General features: G+C 40.7%; 1 pseudogene; it reads right to left on the bottom strand.

Moving 5' to 3' along the window:
• Positions 1-430: 430 nt before the first annotated feature.
• LOC144216877 (heat shock 70 kDa protein 4 pseudogene) overlaps positions 431-11,468 on the bottom strand; it is a 13,191-nt pseudogene continuing 2,153 nt past the window's right edge.

Here is an 11,468-nt window from a genome sequence, read left to right as displayed (position 1 = left end):
CCTGCTTCAGATTCTGTGTCTCCCTCTCTCTCTGCCCCTCCTCCACTCATGCTCTGTCTCTTCCTCTCTCTCAAAGATAAAAATAAAAACATTAAAAAATAAAATAAAACAAAGAAAAGAAAGGAAAAGGGAGGGAGGAAATAAGAAGTGGCCTTAATGTCAGGTAGATTAAAACTGAGGCTAATCTTATCCTAGGAACAAGAGCATTAGCTCTGCCTTTCCCTTGCTGTTTCCACATGCCTGCCCTGTAAGACTGTCTTGATCCACAGCTTATTCGAAGGAATCTTTTAAAGCCATATGTTCATTTTGTGGGTGTTAATTTAAACAAGATAATATAAATCATAAGTGCATATAACCACACGCATATGTGGTGTGTGTGTGTGTGTGTGTGTGTGTGTGTGTGTTTTATAACAGTCTATTTTAATAGAAACAACGGTTGGAATCAATCAATGTCCATTGCAGGAAGCTTCTTGTCGGAACCCGAAGGCGCAGCTGTGCCTGTGCCCTGCTCTGCAGCCTGAGGGCCTGGGCCATCACTAGGGCCGTCCCCTTGCCTGCCCACCGGCCCATTCTGCTCAGCGGCTTCTTGCTCCTCTTTTGGAGGTTCCACTCTGGGCTTTGGCTTTGAAACTACAGGCCCACAGGTACTTATCAGCTCCTTAATTTTAGCTTCAATCTCTCTTGCCTTGACAACGGGATCCACAGTCAGACTCTGCTTGTTCTGCAGATTCAGTCTGTTATTCATCCACTCCATGGCTTCATTCGTGCTCTTCTCCACCTTCATCATGTCTGCAGCATCCAAATTGTCATACTGGTCCTCCTTGTTTTTGAAAGAGTTGATTACTTTCATATACTGTTGGATTTGTTTCCCTAGTTCTTCAAATAATTTTGGTCTTTCTTCAGATTCCTGGAATCGCATCTTAATAGGGTGACCTAGATTTTTTAATTCTGCCAATTTATCAACATAAACTTGCTTTGGCTGGTCTTCTCCATCCTCATACAACCAATTTTCAGTATCTTCTAATTTCAAGGTAAAACTGTTTCGATCAGCCTCACTCACAAACTTCTCGTACTCGCCGCTAAGCTTGTCCCTCATCTCGTACACATACTCTTCCACAGTGTTCTTGGCATCATTCCTCTCCTTCTCCAGTTTATCCTGCATGATCACCTTACCCTCATTTTCAATGTACAAGTTGAGCATCTCTCGGTCTATCTGCCACAACAGCTGATTCTCAATGGGCAGGTCCACAGTACTGGTCTTTACTTTTGCCTTCTTGGCTTGGGGTGGTTGGTCCATCTTTCTGTCTTTTGATCCAGCTTGAGAGGTCTCCATTTCTTCAGATTCTGCCTTATTTTCTGCTGGTGTGTGCTGCTGCTGCTGCTGCTCTTCAGCATGGGGTTCCACTTGGTCCACTTGCATTTTCTCTTCCTCTTTTGCGTTCTGATCTGTTTCCATCGGTTCCTCATTTTCCTCAAACTTGAGCACTCCCACTAGAGATGCACTGGACACACTGAAGATGCAATGGACATTTACTCACACCTTGACTTTCACCTTTGAACTGGAGCCATCAGACTGAGGAGTGACTTCATACTCCACAGCACACCAGAAGCAACAAAATAAATGAGAACACTATTGTCAACCACTCCCCATGAGATAGAATTCCCAGTCATACCTTTCAGTACCTCATGATTATGACCTATGGCCATCTGCCTTATGGACCTGACAAGCATTCCAATGTCAAGCTGAATGCCAAATAGGGGGAAAACAAACAAACAAAAACAAAACCTAAAGTCTTTCTAGGTAGCATAAAAAGTAAAATCCCTCCAAATATAAAATCAGAAAACACAGAAATTCTGAATGATATAGTTTTCATCCATTAAAATATAGAGCTAAGCTTGAATGAAAATAAGGAAAAGTTTGGGAGCAAAGGGGAAGAAGATATTGTAAAGGAGGTGGTAAGTATTAGCTAGAGCCAACCTATGTATCTTTGTCAATCATGGTAACCAAGAGCCTTGCCTCTGACAGCCACACAGGAGCCAGGAAGGCAAAGTATAAGTTGGTACAGAGACCCCCTCCATAAAGTCCAAGTCGTGTTAGTTACAGCAACAGATTCAGTGGAAGAATGGAACAAAAAATAATAATAAAATTGGCTGGCTAGCAAATGGAGATAATAAGAAAATATGTCTGTCTTAGTCTGAGCTCAGGAGGGGAGCACTCTTAATCCTAGACATGCCCTCACATGGGTGTATGATTTGAACTTGTACCACAGAAGTGACTTAGGGAAAAATAAGAAAGACGTTAACTTAAAAGAACTCCAAGATTGGTAGCTATCCAGGGCACCAAATAGAAGCAAACCCAGATCGACTCTACAGAGAAATGTAATCAACCCAAACTCAAAAGATCCCCAAAGATAACACACCACAGAACACAGATTCAGAATCCAAAAATATATAATTACTCAAGCTGTCATGGGTGAGAATCAACAGAAACAACTGCCAGCAAAATTAGAGCCCTAGGAATGATCAGGTATGCAATACAAAATAAATATATAAAATGTTTACATAAATTAAATGGAATAAAAATATTTATAAGGAAAAATACATATTAAAAGGTCTCAGAGAATAAACTAAGGAATTTAAAAAAATTCTGTGGGTGGGTTAAACCACAGATTAGACACAGGTGAAATGAGAATTGCTAAACTAGAAGTTACTTCTGAAGAAATTACCTGTAAGGCAGCAAAGAATGACAAAGTGAGAGAAAATACAGGAGAGAATAGAGACTAAAAGTTGCCACTGTCCTTCAGGGGATGGATGCGACTGACCATTCAGTTTTGTTTCTGGGTTGCTTTTAGATTGGTTTACTCGTGAAGCTGTAAGTAAGGAAATAAAGGTGATATGGTTAAAAGAAAATTGAGGTGACTGCCACTGCTTTTTCACTTGTAAGTTTCAGAAGCAAACAAGAGGTAGGAAGAAGGAAAACTGTCATTATTCACAAACAACATGATTGTTTATGTAGAAAATCCAATGGAATCTATAAAATAATCTAGAAGAACTAGCAAGTGAGTTTAGCATGATGAAAAGATACAATTTCAATATTTAAAAATAAACTGTATTTTACTATACTACCAATGAATACTTGGAAATTGAAAAAATTTTAATGCAATTTAAAATTGCATCAAAATCCATAATATTCATAGGATGTAATCTGACAAATTATGTGCAAGACCTATACATTGAAAACTACAAAACACTGCTAAGGGAAATTAAATGAGGCCTCAACAAATGGAGAAATATATGTCCATGAATCAAAGGACCCTATAATGTTAAGATGTCAGTTTTGCTCAGGGGCGTCTGGGTGGCTTAGTCGGTTAAGCGTCCGACTTTGGCTTAGGTCATGACCTCGCGGTTCGTGGGTTCGAGTCCCGTGTCGGCCTCTGTGCTGACTGCCAGCTCAGAGCCTGGAGCCTGTTTCAGTCTGTGACTCCCTCTCTCTCTGACCCTCCCCTGCTCACGCTGTCTCTCTCTCTCTCTCTCCTAGAAATAAATAAAAATATTTAAAAAAATTTAAAAAGATGTCAGTTTTGCTCAAATTAATTTACAGACTCAACACAATCCCAATCAAAATCCCAGCAGGTTTTTTTGTTGATATTGGAAAGATGATTCTAAAATTCATATGGAAATGCAGAGGACTTACAGTAGACAGAAGGACTTGAGAAAGAACAAAAATGAAGGACTTTCACCACTGCACTTCAAAACTTAGAATAAAATACCAACAAAAACCAGAAACAACCCAGAAGTGCATCAACAGGTAAAGGAGCAAACTGCAATATAACCATACAAGAGAATGCCATTCAGTTATAAAAGGGTATGAAGTATAATTAATATGCACAGCAACACGAATATAAAAATAATTATGTTGATAAAAGATGACAAATAGAGTTCATACTGTTAGATTTTGTTTACATATAATTCTCAAAAATGCAACTATATATAGTAACAGAATTAGATCAGTGAAAACCTTGTGGGGTGAGAGGTCAAAGAAGAAATCACAATGGGGCATGAGAAGACTTTCGGTGATGGATATTGTCTTTGTAAAAGGATTTAAAACACCATGGCAGCAAGACCTCAGATTCCCTTGACTTTGACTCTTACCTTTTTCCTGCCCCCTTTAATTTGCTACTCCTTACTTTCCTCCAAACATTGGCTAACCCAAAACCCACAAGTGTTAGAAAAATAGCTCTTGGGAGAATTGTTCTGACAGTTATCTGGATAGGATTGTACTAGCTATGCCAAGCAAGAAGCACAAAAAGGGAACAATCTCTAAGGACTCCAGATATGAGATTCATAGCAGTTAAACACTAAAACTTCTACAAGAAAAACTGCCACTATTTGCAGATGACATGCTACTGCAGAATATACATATATTTATTTTTTTATTTTTTTATTTATTTCTAGGAGAGAGAGAGAGACAGCGTGAGCAGGGGAGGGTCAGAGAGAGAGGGGGAGATACAGACTCTGAAATTGGCTCCAGGCTCTGAGCTGGCAGTCAGCACAGAGCCCGACGCGGGGCTCGAACCCACGAACCACGAGATCATGACCTAAGCGAAAGTCGGACGCTTAACCGACTAAGCCACCCAGGCGCCCCCAGAATATACATATATTGCAGTATATGCAGAAAACCTTAAGACTCCACTGAAAAGCTATTAGAATAAGTAAATTCTGAAAAGATGCAGAGTACAGAATACACAAATATCTGTTGTGTTTCTATATACTGATAATGAAGTAACAGAAAAAGAAATTAAGAAAGCAATTTCATTTGCAATAGCACCAAAAAGAAAAAAAAAATACCTAGGAATAACTGTAACCAAGGAGGTGAAGGACCTAGATTCTGAAAACTGTAAGACATAGATGAAAGAAATTAAAGATAACAGAAATAAGTAAAAAAGATGTACCATGCTCATGGATAGGCAGAATTAATACTGTTTAAATGTCCATACTATCCAAAGCAATATACTGCCACAGGCAAGATTTACCATAATTTCTATTGAAATACCAATGGCATTTCTCACAGAACTAGACAAAAAATACTAAAACTTGTATGGAACCCAAAGCAATCTTGAGAAAAAAGAACAAAGCTGGAAGTATCATAAGCCCTAGTTTAAACTATACTACAAAGCTCTGCTAAGCAAGACACTATAAGTACAGCACAAAAAATAGACACACAGATCGATGGGACAGAATAGAGAGGCCAGAAATAAACCCATGCTTATATGGCCGACTACTCTATGATGAAGGAGATGCAATGAAGCCAAGACAGTCTCTTAAATAAATGGACAGTCTCTTAAATAAATGGGAAACAGGACAGCTACATGCCAAAAAATTAAACTGGACCAATTTGTTAAACCACACACAAAGGTAAGACCTGAATATAAGAAATGAAATCACAAAACTCCTAAAAGAAAAAATAGGTGGTAAACTCTGGAATACTGGTTTTGGCAACATTTTTCTGGATCTGTCTCCCCAGGCAATGGAAATAAAAGCAAAATTAAACAATTGGGACTACATTAAACTAAAAAGCTTTTGCACAGCAAAAGAAACCATCAACAACCAAAAAAGGCCACCTACTGAAAGGGAAAAGGTATTTGCAAATGACATATCCAATAAGGGTGAGCATCCAAAATATAGAAAGACCTTACACAACTCAACACTCACACACACACACACACACACACACACACACCAATTTAAAAATGGGCAGGTGACTTGAATAGACATTTTCCCAAAGAGGACATACAGATAGCCAACAGACACATGAAAAGATGCTCAACATCACTCATCATCAGGGAAATGCAAATCAAAACCAAAACCAGATATCACCTCACCTGTCAGAATGGCTACTATCAAAAAGACAAGAAATAATGAGGGTTCCTCATGTGCTGTTGGTAGGAATGTAAATTGGTACAGCCACCGTGAAAAAAAGTACAGAGTTTCCTGAAAAAAATTAAAAATAGAAATAACATAGGATCCAGTAATTTCATATTAAAGAAATATTAAAGAAAATAAAAACGCTAATTCAAAAAGATAGTGGCACCCTATGTTCATTGCAGCATTATTTACAACACTCAAGACATGGAAACAATCCAACTGCCCATCCATAGATGAATGGATACAGAAGATGTGGCGTATATACACACAATGGAATTGGTCATAAAAGAGTGAAATTTTGCCGTTTGTAACAATTTGGAGAGACCTAGGGGGTACTATGCTAAGGAAAGTGAGTTAGACAGAGGAAGACTAATACCATATGATTTCACTTATATCTAAAAAACAGAACAAATGAACAAAGAAACAATAACTACCACACAGAAACAGACTCATAAATACAGAAAGCAGAGTGGTGATTGCCAGACAAGAAGGTGGTCAGGAGATGAGCAAAATAGGTAAAGGGGACAATGAGGTACAAACTTCCAATTATAAAATAAATTGGTTGCAGTACAGCATAGGGATGGTGATAGATGGTAACTACGCTAATCATGGGAAGCATTTTGTAATGTGTATAAATTGAAATTACTATGATATATATCTGAAACCAACATAATATTGCATGTCCATGATACTTCAATTTAAAAAAACACGAGGGGCATCAGGGTGCCTCAGTCTGTTGAGATCTGACTCTTGATGTCAGCTCACATCATGATCCCAGGGTCATGGGATGGAGCCCCACGTCAGGCTCCACTGGACCGTGGACCTTGCCTAAGATTCTCTATCTCTCTCCCTCTGCCCCTGTCCCCCACTTGCCCTCTCCCTCTTTCTCAAAAACAAAAACAAAACTAAACTAAACTAAAACTTTATCTGAACCATGGCACCAAGGCATGCATCCCTCTCTTCTGCACAGCCTACAAAACTCAGGCCCTACTTTAAGTAGAGCTTCCTGGTCTTCAGAGGCTCCCTGATGCAGATCAGTTGGGTCGCTAATCTTCATGTCAGTCATGTAAACATTTAACATCTTGGTATGTGCATATGTGTGTGTCTATATAGATGTATACACATAACATATAACATATTAAATCATGTAGTATAATAGGTACAGTTTATTATCATAAAAGGAAGAAGAGCAGGCAGGAGCATCCAAACAAATCTAAGAGTGGCTACTGACTCACGCTGCAAGCTACCAGACAGTCCACAAACCCTTCCTTTCCTGGGTCCAGAGCCTATTCTGTGACTTCTCGTCCATTTTCAGCCACACACCAGAAGCCCTTCCTTTCCCTTGGGCAGTGTTTACCTGAGTGAAAACTCACCTACACAGGCAACAAACAGAGTTTTCTCCTTTTTTGGCTTCACGAGACAACTGCTTAGTCCCCTCAAGGCCTGTAAAAATTGGCATCTCATCACTGGCCTGAAAAACTAACACTGAATTCTTGTTTCTACTATGGTTTCTTTTCAGATCAAATACATCTTTTGCCCTTTTACTAAAAACAAAACATTCGCAGAATTTCTATGTGAAATCACATTTATCATTATTTTTTAAAGAACAGAAGGGGCACCTGGGTGGCTCCGTCAGTTAAGCATCCGTTTCTTTTCATTTTCTTAATGTTTTTATTTATTTTTGGGAGAGAGAGACAGAGTGTGAGCAGGGGAAGGGCAGAGATAAAAATTAAACAATTGGGACTACAGGATCCAAAACAGGCTCCAGGCTCTGAGCTGTCAGCACAGAGCCCAATGCAGGGCTCAAACCCCTGAACTGTGAGATCATGACCTGAGCCAAAGACGGAAGCTCAACTGATTGAGCCACCCAGGTGCCCCAGCATCTGATTCTTGATTCTGGCTCAGCTCATCATCTCACAGTTTGTGATTTCAAGTTCTACATGGAGCTCCTTGCTGACAGTGAGGAGCCTCCTTGGGATCCTCTCTCTCTCCCTACTTCTCTCTGCCCCTTCCCTACTTGTGCTTCCTCACACACATGCTCTCTCTCTCAAAATGAAAATGTAAAAAAAAAAAAATTTAAAGAAATAAATAATAAAAAACAAATGTATTTCTAACATAGAAAACTAATGTATACACAGGCATGGGCATATACTCTTAATTCTCACCTTTACTCATTAGTTTGAGCCACAGTTGGGATTTTGTTTTGTTTTGCTTTTTGAGAGAGAGAGAGTTGGGGCAGGGGCAGAAGAGAGAGAGGGAAAAGAGAAAGAGAATCCTAGGCAGGCTCCATGGTCACCGTGGAGCCCGACACGGGGCTCGATCCCACAACCCAGAGAACATGACCTGAGCTGACATTCAGAGTCGGATGTTCAACCGACTGAGCCACCCAGGCGCCCCTGTGTCACAATTTGCAATTCCATAAATACAAACACCAGAGTACACTGCTTTGTCTTTGGAGATCAAACATACTTCTGGCCTTCTGCAATCTGTCCCCTCTCATGTGATGCTGGGACCACGTGAAAGAGGAAGAAGGCTGGGACTGGGATCTGCCTCCCATGCCCGACTCAATGCCCCCCATAGTGTCCCCACCATGAGGAGCATCACTCATGAGCAACCAGCCAAGTAATCACCAATGGTACACGCTACTCCTGCTTCCTAGGGGATGAAGACAGGCTGCACTGGTGCTTACAGAATATCCTCCTGCATGACCAGGAAGAAATGAGCAGGAAAAGAGATGGTTCCTGTTGTGTTGTATTATGTTTTGTTTTCAGATTGGCCACTTGAGGTTCCTCCCAGCCTCGAGGCTGGGGTGCCTCCATGGTCCGGCGACACTGGAGGCGAAACCTCCGTGTACATACAGAAATAAGTAAGAACCCAGAGGGTAAAACTGCCATTTAAACAAGTGCACACAGCAGACATTACAGTTGCTTATAGAATGACTCATGTCTTGAAATCTACCTGAGCGATTGATCCACCTGTGTTTGCCATGTCCTGCCCCCATGGGGACGATGTGGTCATGCCATTAACCTGTGGTGACTGCATTTACACTAAGACAGAATAAGGTTCAGAAGTTCTCAACTTGCGAAATCCAGGGAGTCAACTTATCCTCTACAATGTCTTTTAGTCACTTGCATCCTTAAACTGTAAGCACCAAGTCTTCCCGAGGAGGTGGGGGAGGGGGAAGAGGGGGAAGGATTAAATAGAACAACCACAAATGGAGTCCACTGGTTCTGAGATAAGCCATCTAGTTCCATACAACGTAGAGGACAAACGATCATTGCAATGCAAGCTATCTGGAAACTCTTGAGGGTACCATCAAGCTAATTTAAAAAATTTTTTTAATGTTCATGTATTTATTTTCAGAGAGAGAGAGTGTGCATGTGCAAGTGGGGGAGGGGCAGAAAGAGAGGGAGAGAAAGAACCCCAAGAGGGCTCCTCCACACTGATAGCACAGAGCCTGACAGGGAGCTCGATCCCACCAACCATGAGATCATGACCTGAGTCGATATCGAGTCTGGTGCTTAACTGAATAAAACCCCCAGGCGCCGCTCCATCAAGCTAATTTTCAATGAGCTTGGCCTCTGCTTCCTTTCACCTACAGTAGGTGTCTGGATATCACCTGTGACCAGCGGGAAGTTCTGGCCAGGGGGTATAGCATGGGCAGGTACACAGAAGTTAGTTTGTGGGGAGTAAAATCTCTTACATACACCATTTCTTGTTCACACCTCTTAATCTGTATATGCGATGTCAAGGTCTGGATTTGCACTTAAGATGTTAATGAAATTGTTTGTACAAAGTTGCTAACACAATTTTTCATGCCCTAAGGCCTTTCTGATTTCAGAAAGGAATCAGAACATTAGAGTCCTATACCTGCTATTCTGTACTTTAAAATTCTCTTTATTTGCCATTAGTAGTTAATCCTCATTACTAGGTTAAAACTCATATTAAATATTCCCCATTTAGGGGCGCCTGGGTAGCTCAGTCGGTTGAGCAACCAACTGCAGCTCAGGTCATGATCTCAGGGTTCATGAGTTTGAGACTCGCATCAGGCTCTCCGCTGTCAGAGCATAGTCCACTTTGATGCTCTGTCTCCCCCTCTCTCTGTCCGTTCCCCACTCATTCCCTATCTCTTTCTCTCTCTCTCCCAAAAAGAAACATTAAAAAAATGTCCATTAAAATTATTTGTATGTTTCTTGTCTCCTGATAGAGCATTGCACATTTCTTTTTTTTTTTTTAATGTTTTATTTATTTCTAGGAGAGAGAGAGACAGTGTGAGCAGGGGAGGGTCAGAGAGAGAGGGAGTCACAGACTGGAACAGGCTCCAGGCTCTGAGCTGGCAGTCAGCACAGAGCCCGACGCGGGGCTCGAACCCACGAACCGCGAGATCATGACCTAAGCGAAAGTCGGATGCTTAACCGACTAAGCCACCCAGGCACCCCAGCATTGCACATTTCTAAGGGATATGTGAATTGAGTTATATAGTGTGCAAACTGCCCGACTGTCCATGATAGCAACACACAGCATCCCACACATTTTATTGAGGTACTCCCCATTTTACACATCATTCATCTCCACTAGACCACAGGTTACTCAATGGCAGGGACTAAAGAAGACACTAAAGCAAAGTGTTAAAGACTGGGAATCTGTAGCCCAATTGTGGTCACAACACTTAAAAGGCAATGGTCAGAAAATGGGGGAAACTGACTTTCCTCATAAAACTGGCTGTGAGGATTAGCAGAGAAAAAAAGAACTGTTAAACACTATGCCAGCATTTTCAACAGTGACTAGAATCCAGTAGATACTCTGTGACTATTGAATGAATGAACTCCTGTGTCTTAATATATAAACAAAGAAGCTTTGCCTCTAAGATAAAAGACTAAGATTGTTGTAGAAAGGCACTTCATTTTTCATTTGTTGGAAAACCTGTGGCTTCGGAAATCCTTTTTCCATATCCAGTATATATTCAATGGCAGTTAGAGACAGGAAGAAAAGGAAAATGAAAGGGGACTAAAATGACCAGGAAAGAGGGGCGCCTGGGTGGCTCAAGGGGTTGGGCGTCCGACTTCGGCTCAGGTCATGATCTCATGGTTTGTGGGTTTGAGCCCCACATCAGGCTCTGTGCTGACAGCTCAGAGCCTGGAGCCTGCTTCAGATTCTGTGTCTCCCTCTCTCTCTGCCCCTCCCCTGCTCATGCTGTCTGTCTGTCTGTCTCTCTCTCTCTCTCTCAGAAATAAAATGTTAAAAAATTTTTTTAAATAAAATAAAATAAAATAAAATGACTGGGAAAGAGCATAAAAGGTAGAGGACGTCTTAGAGAGAGGATGTGATTGAAATATAGAAAATGAAAATGTTTTTAAATTATGTATTTTTAAGTTACTTTTTAAAATATATATTTTTAAAAACCAGATGAAAATTTTAAAAAATACATGTGAGGAGAAACTGAAGAAGGAGGGGTGGGGTGAGAATTGTACAGAGAAATGGTGAGCGGGGACAAAAAAAAGGAATATAGCTCTATATAAACCATCTTGGAAGTTTTTCAAAAT

The sequence above is a fragment of the Crocuta crocuta genome, unplaced genomic scaffold, assembly GCF_008692635.1.
Source record: "Crocuta crocuta isolate KB4526 unplaced genomic scaffold, BGI_CrCroc_1.0 scaffold218, whole genome shotgun sequence".
Taxonomy (NCBI): Eukaryota; Metazoa; Chordata; class Mammalia; order Carnivora; family Hyaenidae; genus Crocuta; species Crocuta crocuta.
The sequence above is the reverse complement of the archived record's forward strand: the minus strand, read 5'-3'. Positions and strand labels throughout refer to the sequence as shown.